The following is a 25,925-nucleotide window of genomic DNA, read 5'->3' on the forward strand; positions in this document are numbered from 1 at the left end:
TGACGTGGGAAATTCGAACGTGACGTTGGTGTGACGTGGGAGATTCGAACGTGACGTGGGAGATTCGAACGTGACGTGGGTGTGACGTGGTTGTTTCGAACGTGACGTGGGTGATTCGAACGTGACGTGGGCGTGGCGTGGGAGATTCGAACATGACGGGGGTGTGACGTGGGTGATTCGAACGTGACATGGGTGTGAAGTGGGTGTGACGTGGGAGATTCGAACGTGACGTGGGCGTGGCGTGGGAGATTCGAACGTGACGTGGGTGTGACGTGGGAGATTCGACTGTGACGTGGGCGCGACGTGGGAGATTCGAACGTGACGTGGGAAATTCGAACGTGACGTGGGCGTGACGTGGGTGATTCGAACGTGACGTGGGTGTGACGTGGGTGATTCGAACGTGACGTGGGTGTGACGTGAGAGTTTCGAACGTGACCTGGGTGGTTCGAAATTGGCGTGGGTGTACCGCCCTGCTTCAAGGCTCCCCCACCAAGCAGGGCTCAGAGGCAAGAGCACTGGGAAGGCAGAGGTTGCCTCCGCATGCCTAGGACAGCCCCCAGCACGAGTGCCCGGCTCCCTTGCCTCCCCTCCGCAAGCCTACACCAGCTGTCCTCACACCTTGGCACTAGCACTGGGAGGCTGTTGCAAGGCAGGAGCATGGTTGTTCGATATGTGCTTCGAAGGCGAGGTGGGTGTGACGTGGGAGATTCGAACGTGACGTGGGCGTGACGTGGGAGATTCGAACGTGACGTGGGCGTGACGTGGGTGATTCGAACGTGACGTGGGTGTGACGTGGGAGATTCGAACCTGAAGTGGTCGTGACGTAGGTGATTCGAACGTGACGTGGGTGTGACGTGGGAGATTCGACTGTGACGTGGGCGCGACGTGGATGATTCGAACTTGACGTGGGTGTGACGTGGGAAATTCGAACGTGACGTGGGTGATTCGAACGTGACGTGGGTGTGACGTGGGAGATTCGAACGTGACGTGGGAAATTCGAACGTGACGTTGGTGTGACGTGGGAGATTCGAACGTGACGTGGGAGATTCGAACGTGACGTGGGTGTGACGTGGGTGTTTCGAACGTGACGTGGGTGATTCGAACGTGACGTGGGCGTGACGTGGGTGATTCGAACGTGACGTGGGTGTGACGTGGGAAATTCGAACGTGAAGTGGGTGTGACGTGGGAGATTCGAACGTGAAGTGGGCGCGACGTGGATGATTCGAACGTGACGTGGGTGTGACGTGGGAAATTCGAACGTGAAGTGGGTGTGACGTGGGAGATTCGAACGTGACGTGGGAGATTCGAACGTGACGTGGGTGTGACGTGGGTGTTTCGAACGTGACGTGTGTGATTCGAACGTGGCGTGGGTGTGACGTGGGAGATTCGAACGTGACGTGGGCGTGACGTGGGTGATTCGAACGTGACGTGGGTGTGACGTGAGAGATTGGAACGTGACGTGGGTGTGTCGTGGGTGATTCGAACGTGACGTTGGTGTGACGTGTGTGATTCGAACGTGGCGTGGGTGTGACGTGGGAGATTCGAACGTGACGTGGGATATTCGAACGTGATGTGGGTGTGACGTGGTGATTCGAACGTGACGTGGGCGTGACGTGGGAGATTCTAACGTGACCTGGGTGGTTCGAAATTGGCGTGGGTGTGCCGCCCTGCTTCAAGGCTCCCCCACCAAGCAGGGCTCAGAGGCAAGAGCACTGGGAAGGCAGAGGTTGCCTCCGCATGCCTAGGACAGCCCCCACCACGAGTGCCCGGCTCCCTTGCCTCCCCTCCGCAAGCCTACACCAGCTGTCCTCACACCTTGGCACTAGCACTGGGAGGCTGCTGCAAGGCAGGAGCATGGTTGTTCGATATGTGCTTCGAAGGCGAGGTGGGTGTGAGGTGGGAGATTCGAACGTGACGTGGGCATGACGTGGGAGATTCGAACGTGACGTGGGTGTGACGTGGAAGATTCGAACGTGACGTGGGTGTGTCTTGGGTGATTCGAACTTGACGTTGGTGTGACGTGGGTGATTCGAACGTGGCGTGGGTGTGACGTGGGTGATTCGAACGTGACGTTGGTGTGTCGTGGGTGTTTGGAACGTGACGTGGGTGTGACGTGTGTGATTCGAACGTGACGTGGGATATTCGAACGTGACGTGGGTGTGACGTGGGAGAATCGAACGTGACGTGGGCGTGACGTGGGAGATTCGAACGTGACGTGGGCGTGACGTGGGTGAGACTTGGAAGATTCGAACGTGACGTGGGTGTGACGTGGGAGATTCGAACGTGACGTGGGTGTGACGTGGGAGATTCGACTGTGACGTGGGCGCGACGTGGATGATTCGAACGTGACGTGGGTGTGACGTGGGAAATTCGAACGTGACGTGGGTGATTCGAACGTGACGTGGGTGTGACGTGGGAGATTCGAACGTGACGTGGGAGATTCGAACGTGACGTTGGTGTGACGTGGGAGATTCGAACGTGACGTGGGAGATTCGAACGTGACGTGGGTGTGACGTGGTTGTTTCGAACGTGACGTGGGTGATTCGAACGTGACGTGGGCGTGGCGTGGGAGATTCGAACGTGACGGGGGTGTGACGTGGGTGATTCGAACGTGACGTGGGTGTGAAGTGGGTGTGACGTGGGAGATTCGAACGTGACGTGGGCGTGGCGTGGGAGATTCGAACGTGACGTGGGTGTGACGTGTGTGATTCGAACGTGACGTGGGTGTGACGTGGGAGATTCGAACGTGACGTGGGAAATTCGAACGTGACGTGGGCGTGACGTGGGAGATTCGAACGTGACGTGGGCGTGACGTGGGTGATTCGAACGTGACGTGGGCGTGACGTGAGAGATTCGAACGTGACCTGGGTGGTTCGAAATTGGCGTGGGTGTGCCGCCCTGCTTCAAGGCTCCCCCACCAAGCAGGGCTCAGAGGCAAGAGCACTGGGAAGGCAGAGGTTGCCTCCGCATGCCTAGGACAGCCCCCACCACGAGTGCCCGGCTCCCTTGCCTCCCCTCCGCAAGCCTCCACCAGCTGTCCTCACACCTTGGCACTAGCACTGGGAGGCTGTTGCAAGGCAGGAGCATGGTTGTTCGATATGTGCTTCGAAGGCGAGGTGGGTGTGAGGTGGGAGATTCGAACGTGACGTGGGCGTGACGTGGGAGATTCGAACGTGACGTGGGTGTGACGTGGGTGATTCGAACGTGACGTGGGTGTGACGTGGGAGATTCGACTGTGACGTGGGCGCGACGTGGATGATTCGAACTTGACGTGGGTGTGACGTGGGAAATTCGAACGTGACGTGGGTGATTCGAACGTGACGTGGGTGTGACGTGGGAGATTCGAACGTGACGTGGGAAATTCGAACGTGACGTTGGTGTGACGTGGGAGATTCGAACGTGACGTGGGAGATTCGAACGTGACGTGGGTGTGACGTGGGTGTTTCGAACGTGACGTGGGTGATTCGAACGTGACGTGGGCGTGACGTGGGTGATTCGAACGTGACGTGGGTGTGACGTGGGAAATTCGAACGTGAAGTGGGTGTGACGTGGGAGATTCGAACGTGAAGTGGGCGCGACGTGGATGATTCGAACGTGACGTGGGTGTGACGTGGGAAATTCGAACGTGAAGTGGGTGTGACGTGGGAGATTCGAACGTGACGTGGGAGATTCGAACGTGACGTGGGTGTGACGTGGGTGTTTCGAACGTGACGTGTGTGATTCGAACGTGGCGTGGGTGTGACGTGGGAGATTCGAACGTGACGTGGGCGTGACGTGGGTGATTCGAACGTGACGTGGGTGTGACGTGAGAGATTGGAACGTGACGTGGGTGTGTCGTGGGTGATTCGAACGTGACGTTGGTGTGACGTGTGTGATTCGAACGTGGCGTGGGTGTGACGTGGGAGATTCGAACGTGACGTGGGATATTCGAACGTGATGTGGGTGTGACGTGGTGATTCGAACGTGACGTGGGCGTGACGTGGGAGATTCTAACGTGACCTGGGTGGTTCGAAATTGGCGTGGGTGTGCCGCCCTGCTTCAAGGCTCCCCCACCAAGCAGGGCTCAGAGGCAAGAGCACTGGGAAGGCAGAGGTTGCCTCCGCATGCCTAGGACAGCCCCCACCACGAGCGCCCGGCTCCCTTGCCTCCCCTCCGCAAGCCTACACCAGCTGTCCTCACACCTTGGCACTAGCACTGGGAGGCTGCTGCAAGGCAGGAGCATGGTTGTTCGATATGTGCTTCGAAGGCGAGGTGGGTGTGAGGTGGGAGATTCGAACGTGACGTGGGCATGACGTGGGAGATTCGAACGTGACGTGGGTGTGACGTGGAAGATTCGAACGTGACGTGGGTGTGTCTTGGGTGATTCGAACTTGACGTTGGTGTGACGTGGGTGATTCGAACGTGGCGTGGGTGTGACGTGGGTGATTCGAACGTGACGTTGGTGTGTCGTGGGTGTTTGGAACGTGACGTGGGTGTGACGTGTGTGATTCGAACGTGACGTGGGATATTCGAACGTGACGTGGGTGTGACGTGGGAGAATCGAACGTGACGTGGGCGTGACGTGGGAGATTCGAACGTGACGTGGGCGTGACGTGGGTGAGACTTGGAAGATTCGAACGTGACGTGGGTGTGACGTGGGAGATTCGAACGTGACGTGGGTGTGACGTGGGAGATTCGACTGTGACGTGGGCGCGACGTGGATGATTCGAACGTGACGTGGGTGTGACGTGGGAAATTCGAACGTGACGTGGGTGATTCGAACGTGACGTGGGTGTGACGTGGGAGATTCGAACGTGACGTGGGAGATTCGAACGTGACGTTGGTGTGACGTGGGAGATTCGAACGTGACGTGGGAGATTCGAACGTGACGTGGGTGTGACGTGGTTGTTTCGAACGTGACGTGGGTGATTCGAACGTGACGTGGGCGTGGCGTGGGAGATTCGAACGTGACGGGGGTGTGACGTGGGTGATTCGAACGTGACGTGGGTGTGAAGTGGGTGTGACGTGGGAGATTCGAACGTGACGTGGGCGTGGCGTGGGAGATTCGAACGTGACGTGGGTGTGACGTGTGTGATTCGAACGTGACGTGGGTGTGACGTGGGAGATTCGAACGTGACGTGGGAAATTCGAACGTGACGTGGGCGTGACGTGGGTGATTCGAACGTGACGTGGGTGTGACGTGGGTGATTCGAACGTGACGTGGGCGTGACGTGAGAGATTCGAACGTGACCTGGGTGGTTCGAAATTGGCGTGGGTGTGCCGCCCTGCTTCAAGGCTCCCCCACCAAGCAGGGCTCAGAGGCAAGAGCACTGGGAAGGCAGAGGTTGCCTCCGCATGCCTAGGACAGCCCCCACCACGAGTGCCCGGCTCCCTTGCCTCCCCTCCGCAAGCCTACACCAGCTGTCCTCACACCTTGGCACTAGCACTGGGAGGCTGTTGCAAGGCAGGAGCATGGTTGTTCGATATGTGCTTCGAAGGCGAGGTGGGTGTGAGGTGGGAGATTCGAACGTGACGTGGGCGTGACGTGGGAGATTCGAACGTGACGTGGGTGTGACGTGGGTGATTCGAACGTGACGTGGGTGTGACGTGGGAGATTCGAACGTGACGTGGGCGCGACGTGGATGATTCGAACTTGACGTGGGTGTGACGTGGGAAATTCGAACGTGACGTGGGTGATTCGAACGTGACGTGGGTGTGACGTGGGAGATTCGAACGTGACGTGGGAAATTCGAACGTGACGTTGGTGTGACGTGGGAGATTCGAACGTGACGTGGGAGATTCGAACGTGACGTGGGTGTGACGTGGTTGTTTCGAACGTGACGTGGGTGATTCGAACGTGACGTGGGCGTGACGTGGGTGATTCGAACGTGACGTGGGTGTGACGTGGGAAATTCGAACGTGAAGTGGGTGTGACGTGGGAGATTCGAACGTGAAGTGGGCGCGACGTGGATGATTCGAACGTGACGTGGGTGTGACGTGGGAAATTCGAACGTGAAGTGGGTGTGACGTGGGAGATTCGAACGTGACGTGGGAGATTCGAACGTGACGTGGGTGTGACGTGGGTGTTTCGAACGTGACGTGTGTGATTCGAACGTGGCGTGGGTGTGACGTGGGAGATTCGAACGTGACGTGGGCGTGACGTGGGTGATTCGAACGTGACGTGGGTGTGACGTGAGAGATTGGAACGTGACGTGGGTGTGTCGTGGGTGATTCGAACGTGACGTTGGTGTGACGTGTGTGATTCGAACGTGGCGTGGGTGTGACGTGGGAGATTCGAACGTGACGTGGGATATTCGAACGTGATGTGGGTGTGACGTGGTGATTCGAACGTGACGTGGGCGTGACGTGGGAGATTCTAACGTGACCTGGGTGGTTCGAAATTGGCGTGGGTGTGCCGCCCTGCTTCAAGGCTCCCCCACCAAGCAGGGCTCAGAGGCAAGAGCACTGGGAAGGCAGAGGTTGCCTCCGCATGCCTAGGACAGCCCCCACCACGAGTGCCCGGCTCCCTTGCCTCCCCTCCGCAAGCCTACACCAGCTGTCCTCACACCTTGGCACTAGCACTGGGAGGCTGCTGCAAGGCAGGAGCATGGTTGTTCGATATGTGCTTCGAAGGCGAGGTGGGTGTGAGGTGGGAGATTCGAACGTGACGTGGGCATGACGTGGGAGATTCGAACGTGACGTGGGTGTGACGTGGAAGATTCGAACGTGACGTGGGTGTGTCTTGGGTGATTCGAACTTGACGTTGGTGTGACGTGGGTGATTCGAACGTGGCGTGGGTGTGACGTGGGTGATTCGAACGTGACGTTGGTGTGTCGTGGGTGTTTGGAACGTGACGTGGGTGTGACGTGTGTGATTCGAACGTGACGTGGGATATTCGAACGTGACGTGGGTGTGACGTGGGAGAATCGAACGTGACGTGGGCGTGACGTGGGAGATTCGAACGTGACGTGGGCGTGACGTGGGTGAGACTTGGAAGATTCGAACGTGACGTGGGTGTGACGTGGGAGATTCGAACGTGACGTGGGTGTGACGTGGGAGATTCGACTGTGACGTGGGCGCGACGTGGATGATTCGAACGTGACGTGGGTGTGACGTGGGAAATTCGAACGTGACGTGGGTGATTCGAACGTGACGTGGGTGTGACGTGGGAGATTCGAACGTGACGTGGGAGATTCGAACGTGACGTTGGTGTGACGTGGGAGATTCGAACGTGACGTGGGAGATTCGAACGTGACGTGGGTGTGACGTGGTTGTTTCGAACGTGACGTGGGTGATTCGAACGTGACGTGGGCGTGGCGTGGGAGATTCGAACGTGACGGGGGTGTGACGTGGGTGATTCGAACGTGACGTGGGTGTGAAGTGGGTGTGACGTGGGAGATTCGAACGTGACGTGGGCGTGGCGTGGGAGATTCGAACGTGACGTGGGTGTGACGTGTGTGATTCGAACGTGACGTGGGTGTGACGTGGGAGATTCGAACGTGACGTGGGAAATTCGAACGTGACGTGGGCGTGACGTGGGTGATTCGAACGTGACGTGGGTGTGACGTGGGTGATTCGAACGTGACGTGGGCGTGACGTGAGAGATTCGAACGTGACCTGGGTGGTTCGAAATTGGCGTGGGTGTGCCGCCCTGCTTCAAGGCTCCCCCACCAAGCAGGGCTCAGAGGCAAGAGCACTGGGAAGGCAGAGGTTGCCTCCGCATGCCTAGGACAGCCCCCACCACGAGTGCCCGGCTCCCTTGCCTCCCCTCCGCAAGCCTACACCAGCTGTCCTCACACCTTGGCACTAGCACTGGGAGGCTGTTGCAAGGCAGGAGCATGGTTGTTCGATATGTGCTTCGAAGGCGAGGTGGGTGTGAGGTGGGAGATTCGAACGTGACGTGGGCGTGACGTGGGAGATTCGAACGTGACGTGGGTGATTCGAACGTGACGTGGGTGTGCCGTGGGAACTTCGAACGTGACGTGGGCGTGACGTGGGAGATTCGAACGTGACGTGGGTGTGACGTGGGTGAGACTTGGAAGATTCGAACGTGACGTGGGTGTGACGTGGGTGATTCGAACGTGACGTGGGTGTGACGTGGGAGATTCGATCGTGACGTGGGTGTGACGTGAGAGATTCGAACATGACGTGAGTGGTTCGAAATTGGCGTGGGTGTGCCGCCCTGCTTCAAGGCTCCCCCACCAAGCAGGGCTCAGAGGCAAGAGCACTGGGAAGGCAGAGGTTGCCTCCGCATGCCTAGGACAGCCCCCACCACGAGTGCCCGGCTCCCTTGCCTCCCCTCCGCAAGCCTACACCAGCTGTCCTCACACCTTGGCACTAGCACTGGGAGGCTGTTGCAAGGCAGGAGCATGGTTGTTCGATATGTGCTTCGAAGGCGAGGTGGGTGTGAGGTGGGAGATTCGAACGTGACGTGGGCGTGACGTGGGAGATTCGAACGTGACGTGGGCGTGACGTGGGTGATTCGAACGTGACGTGGGTGTGACGTGGGAGATTCGAACCTGAAGTGGTCGTGACGTAGGTGATTCGAACGTGACGTGGGTGTGACGTGGGAGATTCGACTGTGACGTGGGCGCGACGTGGATGATTCGAACTTGACGTGGGTGTGACGTGGGAAATTCGAACGTGACGTGGGTGATTCGAACGTGACGTGGGTGTGACGTGGGAGATTCGAACGTGACGTGGGAAATTCGAACGTGACGTTGGTGTGACGTGGGAGATTCGAACGTGACGTGGGAGATTCGAACGTGACGTGGGTGTGACGTGGTTGTTTCGAACGTGACGTGGGTGATTCGAACGTGACGTGGGCGTGGCGTGGGAGATTCGAACGTGACGTGGGTGTGAAGTGGGTGTGACGTGGGAGATTCGAACGTGACGTGGGTGTGTCGTAGGTGATTCGAACGTGACGTGGGTGTGACGTGGGAGATTCGACTGTGACGTGGGCGCGACGTGGAAGATTCGAACGTGACGTGGGTGTGACGTGGGAAATTCGAACGTGACGTGGGTGTGACGTGGGAGATTCGAACGTGACGTGGGTGATTCGAACGTGACGTGGGTGTGACGTGGGTTCATAGAACCTGACGTGGGCGTGAGGTTGGTGATTCGAACGTGACGTGGACGTGACGTGGGAGATTCGAACGTGACGTGGGCGTGACGTGGGAGATTCTAACGTGACCTGGGTGGTTCGAAATTGGCGTGGGTGTGCCGCCCTGCTTCAAGGCTCCCCCACCAAGCAGGGCTCAGAGGCAAGAGCACTGGGAAGGCAGAGGTTGCCTCCGCATGCCTAGGACAGCCCCCACCACGAGTGCCCGGCTCCCTTGCCTCCCCTCCGCAAGCCTACACCAGCTGTCCTCACACCTTGGCACTAGCACTGGGAGGCTGTTGCAAGGCAGGAGCATGGTTGTTCGATATGTGCTTCGAAGGCGAGGTGGGTGTGACGTGGGAGATTCGAACGTGACGTGGGCGTGACGTGGGAGATTCGAACGTGACGTGGGAGATTCGAACGTGACGTGGGTGTGCCGTGGGAACTTCGAACGTGACGTGGGTGTGACGTGGGAGATTCGAACGTGACGTGGGCGTGACGTGGGTGAGACTTGGAAGATTCGAACGTGACGTGGGTGTGACGTGGGTGATTCGAACGTGACGTGGGTGTGACGTGGGAGATTCGATCGTGACGTGGGTGTGACGTGGGTGATTCGAACGTGACCTGGGTGGTTCGAAATTGGCGTGGGTGTGCCGCCCTGCTTCAAGGCTCCCCCACCAAGCAGGGCTCAGAGGCAAGAGCACTGGGAAGGCAGAGGTTGCCTCCGCATGCCTAGGACAGCCCCCACCACGAGTGCCCGGCTCCCTTGCCTCCCCTCCGCAAGCCTACACCAGCTGTCCTCACACCTTGGCACTAGCACTGGGAGGCTGTTGCAAGGCAGGAGCATGGTTGTTCGATATGTGCTTCGAAGGCGAGGTCGGTGTGACGTGGGTGATTCGAACGTGACGTTGGCGTGACGTGGGAAATACGAACGTGACGTGGGTGATTAGAACGTGACGTGGGTGTGACGTGGGAGATTCGAACGTGACGTGGGTGTGACGTGGGAGATTCGAACGTGACGTGGGCGTGACGTGGGTGATTCGAACGTGACGTGGGCGTGACGTGGGTGATTCGAACGTGACGGGGGTGTGACGTGGGAGATTCGAACGTGACATGGGTGTGTCGTGGGTGATTCGAACGTGACGTTGGTGTGTCGTGGGTGTTTGGAACGTGACGTGGGTGTGACGTGGGAGATTCGAACGTGACGTGGGAGATTCGAACGTGACGTTGGTGTGACGTGGGAGATTCGAACGTGACGTGGGAGATTCGAACGTGACGTGGGTGTGACGTGGTTGTTTCGAACGTGACGTGGGTGATTCGAACGTGACGTGGGCGTGGCGTGGGATATTCGAACGTGACGGGGGTGTGACGTGGGTGATTCGAACGTGACATGGGTGTGAAGTGGGTGTGACGTGGGAGATTCGAACGTGACGTGGGCGTGGCGTGGGAGATTCGAACGTGACGTGGGTGTGACGTGGGAGATTCGACTGTGACGTGGGTGTGACGTGGGAGATTCGAACGTGACGTGGGAAATTCGAACGTGACGTGGGCGTGACCTGGGTGATTCGAACGTGACGTGGGTGTGACGTGGGTGATTCGAACGTGACGTGGGTGTGACGTGAGAGATTCGAACGTGACCTGGGTGGTTCGAAATTGGCGTGGGTGTGCCGCCCTGCTTCAAGGCTCCCCCACCAAGCAGGGCTCAGAGGCAAGAGCACTGGGAAGGCAGAGGTTGCCTCCGCATGCCTAGGACAGCCCCCACCACGAGTGCCCGGCTCCCTTGCCTCCCCTCCGCAAGCCTACACCAGCTGTCCTCACACCTTGGCACTAGCACTGGGAGGCTGTTGCAAGGCAGGAGCATGGTTGTTCGATATGTGCTTCGAAGGCGAGGTGGGTGTGAGGTGGGAGATTCGAACGTGACGTGGGCGTGACGTGGGAGATTCGAACGTGACGTGGGAGATTCGAACGTGACGTTGGTGTGACGTGGGAGATTCGAACCTGAAGTGGTCGTGACGTAGGTGACTCGAACGTGACGTGGGTGTGACGTGGGAGATTCGACTGTGACGTGGGCGCGACGTGGATGGTTCGAACGTGACGTGGGTGTGACGTGGGAAATTCGAACGTGACGTGGGAAATTCGAACGTGCCGTGGGCGTGACGTGGGAGATTCGAACGTGACGTGGGAAATTCGAAAGTGACGTTGGTGTGACGTGGGAGATTCGAACGTGACGTGGGAGATTCGAACGTGACGTGGGTGTGACGTGGGTGTTTCGAACGTGACGTGGGTGATTCGAACGTGACGTGGGTGTGACGTGGGAGATTCGAACGTGACGTGTGTGTGAAGTGGGAGATTCGAACGAGACGTGGGTGTGACGTGGGAGATTCGAACGTGAAGTGGGCGCGACGTGGATGATTCGAACGTGACGTGGGCGTGACGTGGGTGATTCGAACGTGACGTGGGTGTGACGTGGAAGATTCGAACGTGACGTGGGTGTGTCGTGGGTGATTCGAACGTGACGTGGGCGTGGCGTGGGAGATTCGAACGTGACGGGGGTGTGACGTGGGTGATTCGAACGTGACGTGGGTGTGACGTGGGAGATTCGAACGTGACGTGGGAAATTCGAACGTGACGTGGGCGTGACGTGGGTGATTCGAACGTGACGTGGGTGTGACGTGGGAGATTCGAACCTGAAGTGGTCGTGACGTAGGTGATTCGAACGTGACGTGGGTGTGACGTGGGAGATTCGACTGTGACGTGGGCGCGACGTGGATGATTCGAACGTGACGTGGTTGGACGTGGGAAATTCGAACGTGACGTGGGTGATTCGAACGTGACGTGGGTGTGACGTGGGAGATTCGAACGTGACGTGGGAGATTCGAACGTGACGTGGGTGTGACGTGGTTGTTTCGAACGTGACGTGGGTGATTCGAACGTGACGTGGGCGTGGCGTGGGAGATTCGAACGTGACCGGGGTGTGACGTGGGTGATTCGAACGTGACATGGGTGTGAAGTGGGTGTGACGTGGGAGATTTGAACGTGACGTGGGCGTGGCGTGGGTGATTCGAACGTGACGTGGGTGTGACGTGGTGATTCGAACGTGACCTGGGTGGGACGTGGGTGTGACGTGGGTGATTCGAACGTGACGTGGGTGTGACGTGGTGATTCGAACGTGACCTGGGTGGTTCGAAATTGGCGTGGGTGTGCCGCCCTGCTTCAAGGCTCCCCCACCAAGCAGGGCTCAGAGGCAAGAGCACTGGGAAGGCAGAGGTTGCCTCCGCATGCCTAGGACAGCCCCCACCACGAGTGCCCGGCTCCCTTGCCTCCCCTCCGCAAGCCTACACCAGCTGTCCTCACACCTTGGCACTAGCACTGGGAGGCTGTTGCAAGGCAGGAGCATGGTTGTTCGATATGTGCTTCGAAGGCGAGGTGGGTGTGAGGTGGGAGATTCGAACGTGACGTGGGCGTGACGTGGGAGATTCGAACGTGACGTGGTCGTGACGTGGGTGATTCGAACGTGACGTGGGTGTGACGTGGGAGATTCGAACCTGAAGTGGTGGTCACGTAGGTGATTCGAACGTGACGTGGGTGTGACGTGGGAGATTCGACTGTGACGTGGGCGCGACGTGGATGATTCGAACTTGACGTGGGTGTGACGTGGGAAATTCGAACGTGACGTGGGTGATTCGAACGTGACGTGGGTGTGACGTGGGAGATTCGAACGTGACGTGGGAAATTCGAACGTGAAGTTGGTGTGACGTGGGAGATTCGAACGTGACGTGGGAGATTCGAACGTGACGTAGGTGTGACGTGGGTGTTTCGAACGTGACGTGGGTGATTCGAACGTGACGTGGGCGTGACGTGGGTGATTCGAACGTGACGTGGGTGTGACGTGGGAAATTCGAACGTGAAGTGGGTGTGACGTGGGAGATTCGAACGTGAAGTGGGCGCGACGTGGATGATTCGAACGTGACGTGGGTGTGACGTGGGAAATTCGAACGTGAAGTGGGTGTGACGTGGGTGTTTCGAACGTGACGTGGGAGATTCGAACGTGACGGGGGTGTGACGTGGGAGATTCGAACGTGACGTGGGCGTGACGTGGGTGATTCGAACGTGACGTGGGTGTGACGTGAGAGATTCGAACGTGACGTGGGTGTGTCGTGGGTGATTCGAACGTGACGTTGGTGTGACGTGTGTGATTCGAACGTGGCGTGGGTGTGACGTGGGAGATTCGAACGTGACGTGGGATATTCGAACGTGATGTGGGTGTGACGTGGTGATTCGAACGTGACGTGGGCGTGACGTGGGAGATTCGAACGTGACCTGGGTGGTTCGAAATTGGCGTGGGTGTGCCGCCCTGCTTCAAGGCTCCCCCACCAAGCAGGGCTCAGAGGCAAGAGCACTGGGAAGGCAGAGGTTGCCTCCGCATGCCTAGGACAGCCCCCACCACGAGTGCCCGGCTCCCTTGCCTCCCCTCCGCAAGCCTACACCAGCTGTCCTCACACCTTGGCACTAGCACTGGGAGGCTGCTGCAAGGCAGGAGCATGGTTGTTCGATATGTGCTTCGAAGGCGAGGTGGGTGTGAGGTGGGAGATTCGAACGTGACGTGGGCGTGACGTGGGAGATTCGAACGTGACGTGGGTGTGACGTGGAAGATTCGAACGTGACGTGGGTGTGTCTTGGGTGATTCGAACTTGACGTTGGTGTGACGTGGGTGATTCGAACGTGGCGTGGGTGTGACATGGGAGATTCGAACGTGACGTGGGCGTGACGTGGGAGATTCGAACGTGACGTGGGAAATTCGAACGTGACGTTGGTGTGACGTGGGAGATTCGAACGTGACGTGGGAGATTCGAACGTGACGTGGGTGTGACGTGGTTGTTTCGAACGTGACGTGGGTGATTCGAACGTGACGTGGGCGTGGCGTGGGAGATTCGAACGTGACGGGGGTGTGACGTGGGTGATTCGAACGTGACGTGGGTGTGAAGTGGGTGTGACGTGGGAGATTCGAACGTGACGTGGGCGTGGCGTGGGAGATTCGAACGTGACGTGGGTGTGACGTGTGTGATTCGAACGTGACGTGGGTGTGACGTGGGAGATTCGAACGTGACGTGGGAAATTCGAACGTGACGTGGGCGTGACGTGGGTGATTCGAACGTGACGTGGGTGTGACGTGGGTGATTCGAACGTGACGTGGGCGTGACGTGAGAGATTCGAACGTGACCTGGGTGGTTCGAAATTGGCGTGGGTGTGCCGCCCTGCTTCAAGGCTCCCCCACCAAGCAGGGCTCAGAGGCAAGAGCACTGGGAAGGCAGAGGTTGCCTCCGCATGCCTAGGACAGCCCCCACCACGAGTGCCCGGCTCCCTTGCCTCCCCTCCGCAAGCCTACACCAGCTGTCCTCACACCTTGGCACTAGCACTGGGAGGCTGTTGCAAGGCAGGAGCATGGTTGTTCGATATGTGCTTCGAAGGCGAGGTGGGTGTGACGTGGGAGATTCGAACGTGACGTGGGCGTGACGTGGGAGATTCGAACGTGACGTGGGCGTGACGTGGGTGATTCGAACGTGACGTGGGTGTGACGTGGGAGATTCGAACCTGAAGTGGTCGTGACGTAGGTGATTCGAACGTGACGTGGGTGTGACGTGGGAGATTCGACTGTGACGTGGGCGCGACGTGGATGGTTCGAACGTGACGTGGGTGTGACGTGGGAAATTCGAACGTGACGTGGGAAATTCGAACGTGACGTGGGCGTGACGTGGGAGATTCGAACGTGACGTGGGAAATTCGAACGTGACGTTGGTGTGACGTGGGAGATTCGAACGTGACGTGGGAGATTCGAACGTGACGTGGGTGTGACGTGGGTGTTTCGAACGTGACGTGGGTGATTCGAACGTGACGTGGGCGTGACGTGGGTGATTCGAACGTGACGTGGGTGTGACGTGGGAAATTCGAACGTGAAGTGGGTGTGACGTGGGAGATTCGAACGTGAAGTGGGCGCGACGTGGATGATTCGAACGTGACGTGGGTGTGACGTGGGAAATTCGAACGTGAAGTGGGTGTGACGTGGGAGATTCGAACGTGACGTGGGAGATTCGAACGTGACGGGGGTGTGACGTGGGTGTTTCGAACGTGACGTGGGAGATTCGAACGTGACGGGGGTGTGACGTGGGAGATTCGAACGTGACGTGGGCGTGACGTGGGTGATTCGAACGTGACGTGGGTGTGACGTGAGAGATTCGAACGTGACGTGGGTGTGTCGTGGGTGATTCGAACGTGACGTTGGTGTGACGTGTGTGATTCGAACGTGGCGTGGGTGTGACGTGGGAGATTCGAACGTGACGTGGGATATTCGAACGTGATGTGGGTGTGACGTGGTGATTCGAACGTGACGTGGGCGTGACGTGGGAGATTCGAACGTGACGTGGGTGGTTCGAAATTGGCGTGGGTGTGCCGCCCTGCTTCAAGGCTCCCCCACCAAGCAGGGCTCAGAGGCAAGAGCACTGGGAAGGCAGAGGTTGCCTCCGCATGCCTAGGACAGCCCCCACCACGAGTGCCCGGCTCCCTTGCCTCCCCTCCGCAAGCCTACACCAGCTGTCCTCACACCTTGGCACTAGCACTGGGAGGCTGCTGCAAGGCAGGAGCATGGTTGTTCGATATGTGCTTCGAAGGCGAGGTGGGTGTGACGTGGGAGATTCGAACGTGACGTGGGCGTGACGTGGGAGATTCGAACGTGACGTGGGTGTGACGTGGAAGATTCGAACGTGACGTGGGTGTGTCTTGGGTGATTCGAACTTGACGTTGGTGTGACGTGAGTGATTCGAACGTGGCGTGGGTGTGACATGGGAGATTCGAACGTGACGTGGGCGTGACGTGGGTGATTCGAACGTGACGTTGGTGTGTCGTGGGTGTTTGGAACGTGACGTGGGTGTGACGTGTGTGATTCGAACGTGACGTGGGATATTCGAACGTGACGTGGGTGTGACGTGGGAGAATCGAACGTGACGTGGGCGTGACGTGGGAGATTCGAACGTGAAGTGGGCGTGGCGCGGGAGATTCGAACGTGACGTGGGTGTGACGTGGGAGATTCGAACGTGAAGTGGGCGCGACGTGGATGATTCGAACGTGACGTGGGCGTGACGTGGGTGATTCGAACGTGACGTGGGTGTGACGTGGAAGATTCGAACGTGACGTGGGTGTGACGTGGGAGATTCGAACGTGACGTGGGCGTGTCGTGGGTGATTCGAACGTGACGTTGGTGTGTCGTGGGTGTTTGGAACGTGACGTGGGTGTGACGTGTGTGATTCGAACGTGACCTGGGTGTGACGTGGGAGATTCGAACGTGACGTGGGAAATTCGAACGTGACGTGGGTGTGACGTGGGTGATTCGAACGTGACGTGGGTGTGACGTGAGAGATTCGAACGTGACGTGGGTGGTTCGAAATTGGCGTGGGTGTGCCGCCCTGCTTCAAGGCTCCCCCACCAAGCAGGGCTCAGAGGCAAGAGCACTGGGAAGGCAGAGGTTGCCTCCGCATGCCTAGGACAGCCCCCAGCACGAGTGCCCGGCTCCCTTGCCTCCCCTCCGCAAGCCTACACCAGCTGTCCTCACACCTTGGCACTAGCACTGGGAGGCTGTTGCAAGGCAGGAGCATGGTTGTTCGATATGTGCTTCGAAGGCGAGGTGGGTGTGAGGTGGGAGATTCGAACGTGACGTGGGCGTGACGTGGGAGATTCGAACGTGACGTGGGCGTGACGTGGGTGATTCGAACGTGACGTGGGTGTGACGTGGGAGATTCGAACCTGAAGTGGTCGTGACGTAGGTGATTCGAACGTGACGTGGGTGTGACGTGGGAGATTCGACTGTGACGTGGGCGCGACGTGGATGATTCGAACTTGACGTGGGTGTGACGTGGGAAATTCGAACGTGACGTGGGTGATTCGAACGTGACGTGGGTGTGACGTGGGAGATTCGAACGTGACGTGGGAAATTCGAACGTGACGTTGGTGTGACGTGGGAGATTCGAACGTGACGTGGGAGATTCGAACGTGACGTGGGTGTGACGTGGTTGTTTCGAACGTGACGTGGGTGATTCGAACGTGACGTGGGCGTGGCGTGGGAGATTCGAACGTGACGGGGGTGTGACGTGGGTGATTCGAACGTGACGTGGGTGTGAAGTGGGTGTGACGTGGGAGATTCGAACGTGACGTGGGCGTGGCGTGGGAGATTCGAACGTGACGTGGGTGTGACGTGTGTGATTCGAACGTGACGTGGGAGATTCGAACGTGACGTGGGTGTGACGTGGGTGTTTCGAACGTGACGTGGGAGATTCGAACGTGACGTGGGTGTGACGTGGGAGATTCGAACGTGACGTGGGTGTGACGTGGGTGATTCGAACGTGACGTGGGCGTGACGTGGGTGATTCGAACGCGACGTGGGCGTGACCTGGGTGATTCGAACGTGACGTTGGTGTGTCGTGGGTGTTTGGAACGTGACGTGGGTGTGACGTGTGTGATTCGAACGTGACCTGGGTGTGACGTGGGAGATTCGAACGTGACGTGGGAAATTCGAACGTGACGTGGGTGTGACGTGGGTGATTCGAACGTGACGTGGGTGTGACGTGGGTGATTCGAACGTGACGTGGGTGTGACGTGAGAGATTCGAACGTGACGTGGGTGGTTCGAAATTGGCGTGGGTGTGCCGCCCTGCTTCAAGGCTCCCCCACCAAGCAGGGCTCAGAGGCAAGAGCACTGGGAAGGCAGAGGTTGCCTCCGCATGCCTAGGACAGCCCCCAGCACGAGTGCCCGGCTCCCTTGCCTCCCCTCCGCAAGCCTACACCAGCTGTCCTCACACCTTGGCACTAGCACTGGGAGGCTGTTGCAAGGCAGGAGCATGGTTGTTCGATATGTGCTTCGAAGGCGAGGTGGGTGTGAGGTGGGAGATTCGAACGTGACGTGGGCGTGACGTGGGAGATTCGAACGTGACGTGGGCGTGACGTGGGTGATTCGAACGTGACGTGGGTGTGACGTGGGAGATTCGAACCTGAAGTGGTCGTGACGTAGGTGATTCGAACGTGACGTGGGTGTGACGTGGGAGATTCGACTGTGACGTGGGCGCGACGTGGATGATTCGAACTTGACGTGGGTGTGACGTGGGAAATTCGAACGTGACGTGGGTGATTCGAACGTGACGTGGGTGTGACGTGGGAGATTCGAACGTGACGTGGGAAATTCGAACGTGACGTTGGTGTGACGTGGGAGATTCGAACGTGACGTGGGAGATTCGAACGTGACGTGGGTGTGACGTGGTTGTTTCGAACGTGACGTGGGTGATTCGAACGTGACGTGGGCGTGGCGTGGGAGATTCGAACGTGACGGGGGTGTGACGTGGGTGATTCGAACGTGACGTGGGTGTGAAGTGGGTGTGACGTGGGAGATTCGAACGTGACGTGGGCGTGGCGTGGGAGATTCGAACGTGACGTGGGTGTGACGTGTGTGATTCGAACGTGACGTGGGAGATTCGAACGTGACGTGGGTGTGACGTGGGTGTTTCGAACGTGACGTGGGAGATTCGAACGTGACGTGGGTGTGACGTGGGAGATTCGAACGTGACGTGGGTGTGACGTGGGTGATTCGAACGTGACGTGGGCGTGACGTGGGTGATTCGAACGCGACGTGGGCGTGACCTGGGTGATTCGAACGTGACGTGGGAGATTCGAACGTGACGTGGGTGTGCCGTGGGAACTTCGAACGTGACGTGGGTGTGACGTGGGAGATTCGAACGTGACGTGGGCGTGACGTGGGTGAGACTTGGAAGATTCGAACGTGACGTGGGTGTGACGTGGGTGATTCGAACGTGACGTGGGTGTGACGTGGGAGATTCGATCGTGACGTGGGTGTGACGTGGGTGATTCGAACGTGACCTGGGTGGTTCGAAATTGGCGTGGGTGTGCCGCCCTGCTTCAAGGCTCCCCCACCAAGCAGGGCTCAGAGGCAAGAGCACTGGGAAGGCAGAGGTTGCCTCCGCATGCCTAGGACAGCCCCCACCACGAGTGCCCGGCTCCCTTGCCTCCCCTCCGCAAGCCTACACCAGCTGTCCTCACACCTTGGCACTAGCACTGGGAGGCTGTTGCAAGGCAGGAGCATGGTTGTTCGATATGTGCTTCGAAGGCGAGGTGGGTGTGAGGTGGGAGATTCGAACGTGACGTGGGCGTGACGTGGGAGATTCGAACGTGACGTGGGCGTGACGTGGGTGATTCGAACGTGACGTGGGTGTGACGTGGGAGATTCGAACCTGAAGTGGTCGTGACGTAGGTGATTCGAACGTGACGTGGGTGTGACGTGGGAGATTCGACTGTGACGTGGGCGCGACGTGGATGGTTCGAACGTGACGTGGGTGTGACGTGGGAAATTCGAACGTGACGTGGGAAATTCGAACGTGACGTGGGCGTGACTTGGGTGATTCGAATGTGACGTGGGTGATTCGAACGTGACGTGGGTGATTCGAACGTGACGTGGGTGTGACGTGGGTGAATAGAACCTGACGTGGGCGTGAGGTTGGTGATTCGAACGGGACGTGGGTGTGACGTGGACGTGACGTGGGAGATTCGAACGTGACGTGGGCGTGACGTGGGAGATTCGAACGGGACCTGGGTGGTTCGAAATTGGCGTGGGTGTGCCGCCCTGCTTCAAGGCTCCCCCACCAAGCAGGGCTCAGAGGCAAGAGCACTGGGAAGGCAGAGGTTGCCTCCGCATGCCTAGGACAGCCCCCACCACGAGTGCCCGGCTCCCTTGCCTCCCCTCCGCAAGCCTACACCAGCTGTCCTCACACCTTGGCACTAGCACTGGGAGGCTGTTGCAAGGCAGGAGCATGGTTGTTCGATATGTGCTTCGAAGGCGAGGTGGGTGTGACGTGGGAGATTCGAACGTGACGTGGGCGTGACGTGGGAGATTCGAACGTGACGTGGGCGTGACGTGGGTGATTCGAACGTGACGTGGGTGTGACGTGGGAGATTCGAACCTGAAGTGGTCGTGACGTAGGTGATTCGAACGTGACGTGGGTGTGACGTGGGAGATTCGACTGTGACGTGGGCGCGACGTGGATGATTCGAACGTGACGTGGGTGTGACGTGGGAAATTCGAACGTGACGTGGGTGTGACGTGGGTGATTCGAACGTGACGTGGGTGTGACGTGTGTGATTCGAACGTGACGTGGGAGATTCGAACGTGACGTGGGTGTGACGTGGGTGTTTCGAACGTGACGTGGGAGATTCGAACGTGACGTGGGTGTGACGTGGGAGATTCGAACGTGACGTGGGTGTGACGTGGGTGATTCGAACGTGACGTGGGCGTGACGTGGGTGATTCGAACGCGACGTGGGCGTGACCTGGGTGATTCGAACGTGACGTGGGAGATTCGAACGTGACGTGGGTGTGCCGTGGGAACTTCGAACGTGACGTGGGTGTGACGTGGGAGATTCGAACGTGACGTGGGCGTGACGTGGGTGAGACTTGGAAGATTCGAACGTGACGTGGGTGTGACGTGGGTGATTCGAACGTGACGTGGGTGTGACGTGGGAGATTCGATCGTGACGTGGGTGTGACGTGGGTGATTCGAACGTGACCTGGGTGGTTCGAAATTGGCGTGGGTGTGCCGCCCTGCTTCAAGGCTCCCCCACCAAGCAGGGCTCAGAGGCAAGAGCACTGGGAAGGCAGAGGTTGCCTCCGCATGCCTAGGACAGCCCCCACCACGAGTGCCCGGCTCCCTTGCCTCCCCTCCGCAAGCCTACACCAGCTGTCCTCACACCTTGGCACTAGCACTGGGAGGCTGTTGCAAGGCAGGAGCATGGTTGTTCGATATGTGCTTCGAAGGCGAGGTGGGTGTGAGGTGGGAGATTCGAACGTGACGTGGGCGTGACGTGGGAGATTCGAACGTGACGTGGGCGTGACGTGGGTGATTCGAACGTGACGTGGGTGTGACGTGGGAGATTCGAACCTGAAGTGGTCGTGACGTAGGTGATTCGAACGTGACGTGGGTGTGACGTGGGAGATTCGACTGTGACGTGGGCGCGACGTGGATGGTTCGAACGTGACGTGGGTGTGACGTGGGAAATTCGAACGTGACGTGGGAAATTCGAACGTGACGTGGGCGTGACTTGGGTGATTCGAATGTGACGTGGGTGATTCGAACGTGACGTGGGTGATTCGAACGTGACGTGGGTGTGACGTGGGTGAATAGAACCTGACGTGGGCGTGAGGTTGGTGATTCGAACGGGACGTGGGTGTGACGTGGACGTGACGTGGGAGATTCGAACGTGACGTGGGCGTGACGTGGGAGATTCGAACGGGACGTGGGTGTGACGTGGGAGATTCGAACGTGACCTGGGTGGTTCGAAATTGGCGTGGGTGTGCCGCCCTGCTTCAAGGCTCCCCCACCAAGCAGGGCTCAGAGGCAAGAGCACTGGGAAGGCAGAGGTTGCCTCCGCATGCCTAGGACAGCCCCCACCACGAGTGCCCGGCTCCCTTGCCTCCCCTCCGCAAGCCTACACCAGCTGTCCTCACACCTTGGCACTAGCACTGGGAGGCTGTTGCAAGGCAGGAGCATGGTTGTTCGATATGTGCTTCGAAGGCGAGGTGGGTGTGACGTGGGAGATTCGAACGTGACGTGGGCGTGACGTGGGAGATTCGAACGTGACGTGGGCGTGACGTGGGTGATTCGAACGTGACGTGGGTGTGACGTGGGAGATTCGAACCTGAAGTGGTCGTGACGTAGGTGATTCGAACGTGACGTGGGTGTGACGTGGGAGATTCGACTGTGACGTGGGCGCGACGTGGATGATTCGAACTTGACGTGGGTGTGACGTGAGAAATTCGAACGTGACGTGGGTGATTCGAACGTGACGTGGGTGTGACGTGGGAGATTCGAACGTGACGTGGGAAATTCGAACGTGACGTTGGTGTGACGTGGGAGATTCGAACGTGACGTGGGAGATTCGAACGTGACGTGGGTGTGACGTGGTTGTTTCGAACGTGACGTGGGTGATTCGAACGTGACGTGGGCGTGGCGTGGGAGATTCGAACGTGACGGGGGTGTGACGTGGGTGATTCGAACGTGACGTGGGTGTGAAGTGGGTGTGACGTGGGAGATTCGAACGTGACGTGGGCGTGGCGTGGGAGATTCGAACGTGACGTGGGTGTGACGTGTGTGATTCGAACGTGACGTGGGTGTGACGTGGGAGATTCGAACGTGACGTGGGAAATTCGAACGTGACGTGGGCGTGACGTGGGTGATTCGAACGTGACGTGGGTGTGACGTGGGTGATTCGAACGTGACGTGGGCGTGACGTGAGAGATTCGAACGTGACCTGGGTGGTTCGAAATTGGCGTGGGTGTGCCGCCCTGCTTCAAGGCTCCCCCACCAAGCAGGGCTCAGAGGCAAGAGCACTGGGAAGGCAGAGGTTGCCTCCGCATGCCTAGGACAGCCCCCACCACGAGTGCCCGGCTCCCTTGCCTCCCCTCCGCAAGCCTACACCAGCTGTCCTCACACCTTGGCACTAGCACTGGGAGGCTGTTGCAAGGCAGGAGCATGGTTGTTCGATATGTGCTTCGAAGGCGAGGTGGGTGTGACGTGGGAGATTCGAACGTGACGTGGGCGTGACGTGGGAGATTCGAACGTGACGTGGGCGTGACGTGGGTGATTCGAACGTGACGTGGGTGTGACGTGGGAGATTCGAACCTGAAGTGGTCGTGACGTAGGTGATTCGAACGTGACGTGGGTGTGACGTGGGAGATTCGACTGTGACGTGGGCGCGACGTGGATGGTTCGAACGTGACGTGGGTGTGACGTGGGAAATTCGAACGTGACGTGGGAAATTCGAACGTGACGTGGGCGTGACGTGGGAGATTCGAACGTGACGTGGGAAATTCGAACGTGACGTTGGTGTGACGTGGGAGATTCGAACGTGACGTGGGAGATTCGAACGTGACGTGGGTGTGACGTGGGTGTTTCGAACGTGACGTGGGTGATTCGAACGTGACGTGGGCGTGACGTGGGTGATTCGAACGTGACGTGGGTGTGACGTGGGAAATTCGAACGTGAAGTGGGTGTGACGTGGGAGATTCGAACGTGAAGTGGGCGCGACGTGGATGATTCGAACGTGACGTGGGTGTGACGTGGGAAATTCGAACGTGAAGTGGGTGTGACGTGGGAGATTCGAACGTGACGTGGGAGATTCGAACGTGACGTGGGTGTGACGTGGGTGTTTCGAACGTGACGTGGGAGATTCGAACGTGACGGGGGTGTGACGTGGGAGATTCGAACGTGACGTGGGCGTGACGTGGGTGATTCGAACGTGACGTGGGTGTGACGTGAGAGATTCGAACGTGACGTGGGTGTGTCGTGGGTGATTCGAACGTGACGTTGGTGTGACGTGTGTGATTCGAACGTGGCGTGGGTGTGACGTGGGAGATTCGAACGTGACGTGGGATATTCGAACGTGATGTGGGTGTGACGTGGTGATTCGAACGTGACGTCGGCGTGACGTGGGAGATTCGAACGTGACGTGGGTGGTTCGAAATTGGCGTGGGTGTGCCGCCCTGCTTCAAGGCTCCCCCACCAAGCAGGGCTCAGAGGCAAGAGCACTGGGAAGGCAGAGGTTGCCTCCGCATGCCTAGGACAGCCCCCACCACGAGTGCCCGGCTCCCTTGCCTCCCCTCCGCAAGCCTACACCAGCTGTCCTCACACCTTGGCACTAGCACTGGGAGGCTGCTGCAAGGCAGGAGCATGGTTGTTCGATATGTGCTTCGAAGGCGAGGTGGGTGTGAGGTGGGAGATTCGAACGTGACGTGGGCGTGACGTGGGAGATTCGAACGTGACGTGGGTGTGACGTGGAAGATTCGAACGTGACGTGGGTGTGTCTTGGGTGATTCGAACTTGACGTTGGTGTGACGTGGGTGATTCGAACGTGGCGTGGGTGTGACATGGGAGATTCGAACGTGACGTGGGCGTGACGTGGGTGATTCGAACGTGACGTTGGTGTGTCGTGGGTGTTTGGAACGTGACGTGGGTGTGACGTGTGTGATTCGAACGTGACGTGGGATATTCGAACGTGACGTGGGTGTGACGTGGGAGAATCGAACGTGACGTGGGCGTGACGTGGGAGATTCGAACGTGAAGTGGGCGTGGCGCGGGAGATTCGAACGTGACGTGGGTGTGACGTGGGAGATTCGAACGTGAAGTGGGCGCGACGTGGATGATTCGAACGTGACGTGGGCGTGACGTGGGTGATTCGAACGTGACGTGGGTGTGACGTGGAAGATTCGAACGTGACGTGGGTGTGACGTGGGAGATTCGAACGTGACGTGGGCGTGTCGTGGGTGATTCGAACGTGACGTTGGTGTGTCGTGGGTGTTTGGAACGTGACGTGGGTGTGACGTGTGTAATTCGAACGTGACCTGGGTGTGACGTGGGAGATTCGAACGTGACGTGGGAAATTCGAACGTGACGTGGGTGTGACGTGGGTGATTCGAACGTGACGTGGGTGTGACGTGGGTGATTCGAACGTGACGTGGGTGTGACGTGAGAGATTCGAACGTGACGTGGGTGGTTCGAAATTGGCGTGGGTGTGCCGCCCTGCTTCAAGGCTCCCCCACCAAGCAGGGCTCAGAGGCAAGAGCACTGGGAAGGCAGAGGTTGCCTCCGCATGCCTAGGACAGCCCCCACCACGAGTGCCCGGCTCCCTTGCCTCCCCTCCGCAAGCCTACACCAGCTGTCCTCACACCTTGGCACTAGCACTGGGAGGCTGTTGCAAGGCAGGAGCATGGTTGTTCGATATGTGCTTCGAAGGCGAGGTGGGTGTGAGGTGGGAGATTCGAACGTGACGTGGGCGTGACGTGGGAGATTCGAACGTGACGTGGGAAATTCGAACGTGACGTTGGTGTGACGTGGGAGATTCGAACGTGACGTGGGAGATTCGAACGTGACGTGGGTGTGACGTGGTTGTTTCGAACGTGACGTGGGTGATTCGAACGTGACGTGGGCGTGGCGTGGGAGATTCGAACGTGACGGGGGTGTGACGTGGGTGATTCGAACGTGACGTGGGTGTGAAGTGGGTGTGACGTGGGAGATTCGAACGTGACGTGGGCGTGGCGTGGGAGATTCGAACGTGACGTGGGTGTGACGTGTGTGATTCGAACGTGACGTGGGTGTGACGTGGGAGATTCGAACGTGACGTGGGAAATTCGAACGTGACGTGGGCGTGACGTGGGTGATTCGAACGTGACGTGGGTGTGACGTGGGTGATTCGAACGTGACGTGGGCGTGACGTGGGTGATTCGAACGCGACGTGGGCGTGACCTGGGTGATTCGAACGTGACGTGGGAGATTCGAACGTGACGTGGGTGTGCCGTGGGAACTTCGAACGTGACGTGGGTGTGACGTGGGAGATTCGAACGTGACGTGGGCGTGCCGTGGGTGAGACTTGGAAGATTCGAACGTGACGTGGGTGTGACGTGGGTGATTCGAACGTGACGTGGGTGTGACGTGGGAGATTCGATCGTGACGTGGGTGTGACGTGGGTGATTCGAACGTGACCTGGGTGGTTCGAAATTGGCGTGGGTGTGCCGCCCTGCTTCAAGGCTCCCCCACCAAGCAGGGCTCAGAGGCAAGAGCACTGGGAAGGCAGAGGTTGCCTCCGCATGCCTAGGACAGCCCCCACCACGAGTGCCCGGCTCCCTTGCCTCCCCTCCGCAAGCCTACACCAGCTGTCCTCACACCTTGGCACTAGCACTGGGAGGCTGTTGCAAGGCAGGAGCATGGTTGTTCGATATGTGCTTCGAAGGCGAGGTGGGTGTGACGT

The sequence above is a fragment of the Apteryx mantelli genome, chromosome 24 (assembly GCF_036417845.1).
Source record: "Apteryx mantelli isolate bAptMan1 chromosome 24, bAptMan1.hap1, whole genome shotgun sequence".
NCBI classification, from domain to species: domain Eukaryota; kingdom Metazoa; phylum Chordata; class Aves; order Apterygiformes; family Apterygidae; genus Apteryx; species Apteryx mantelli.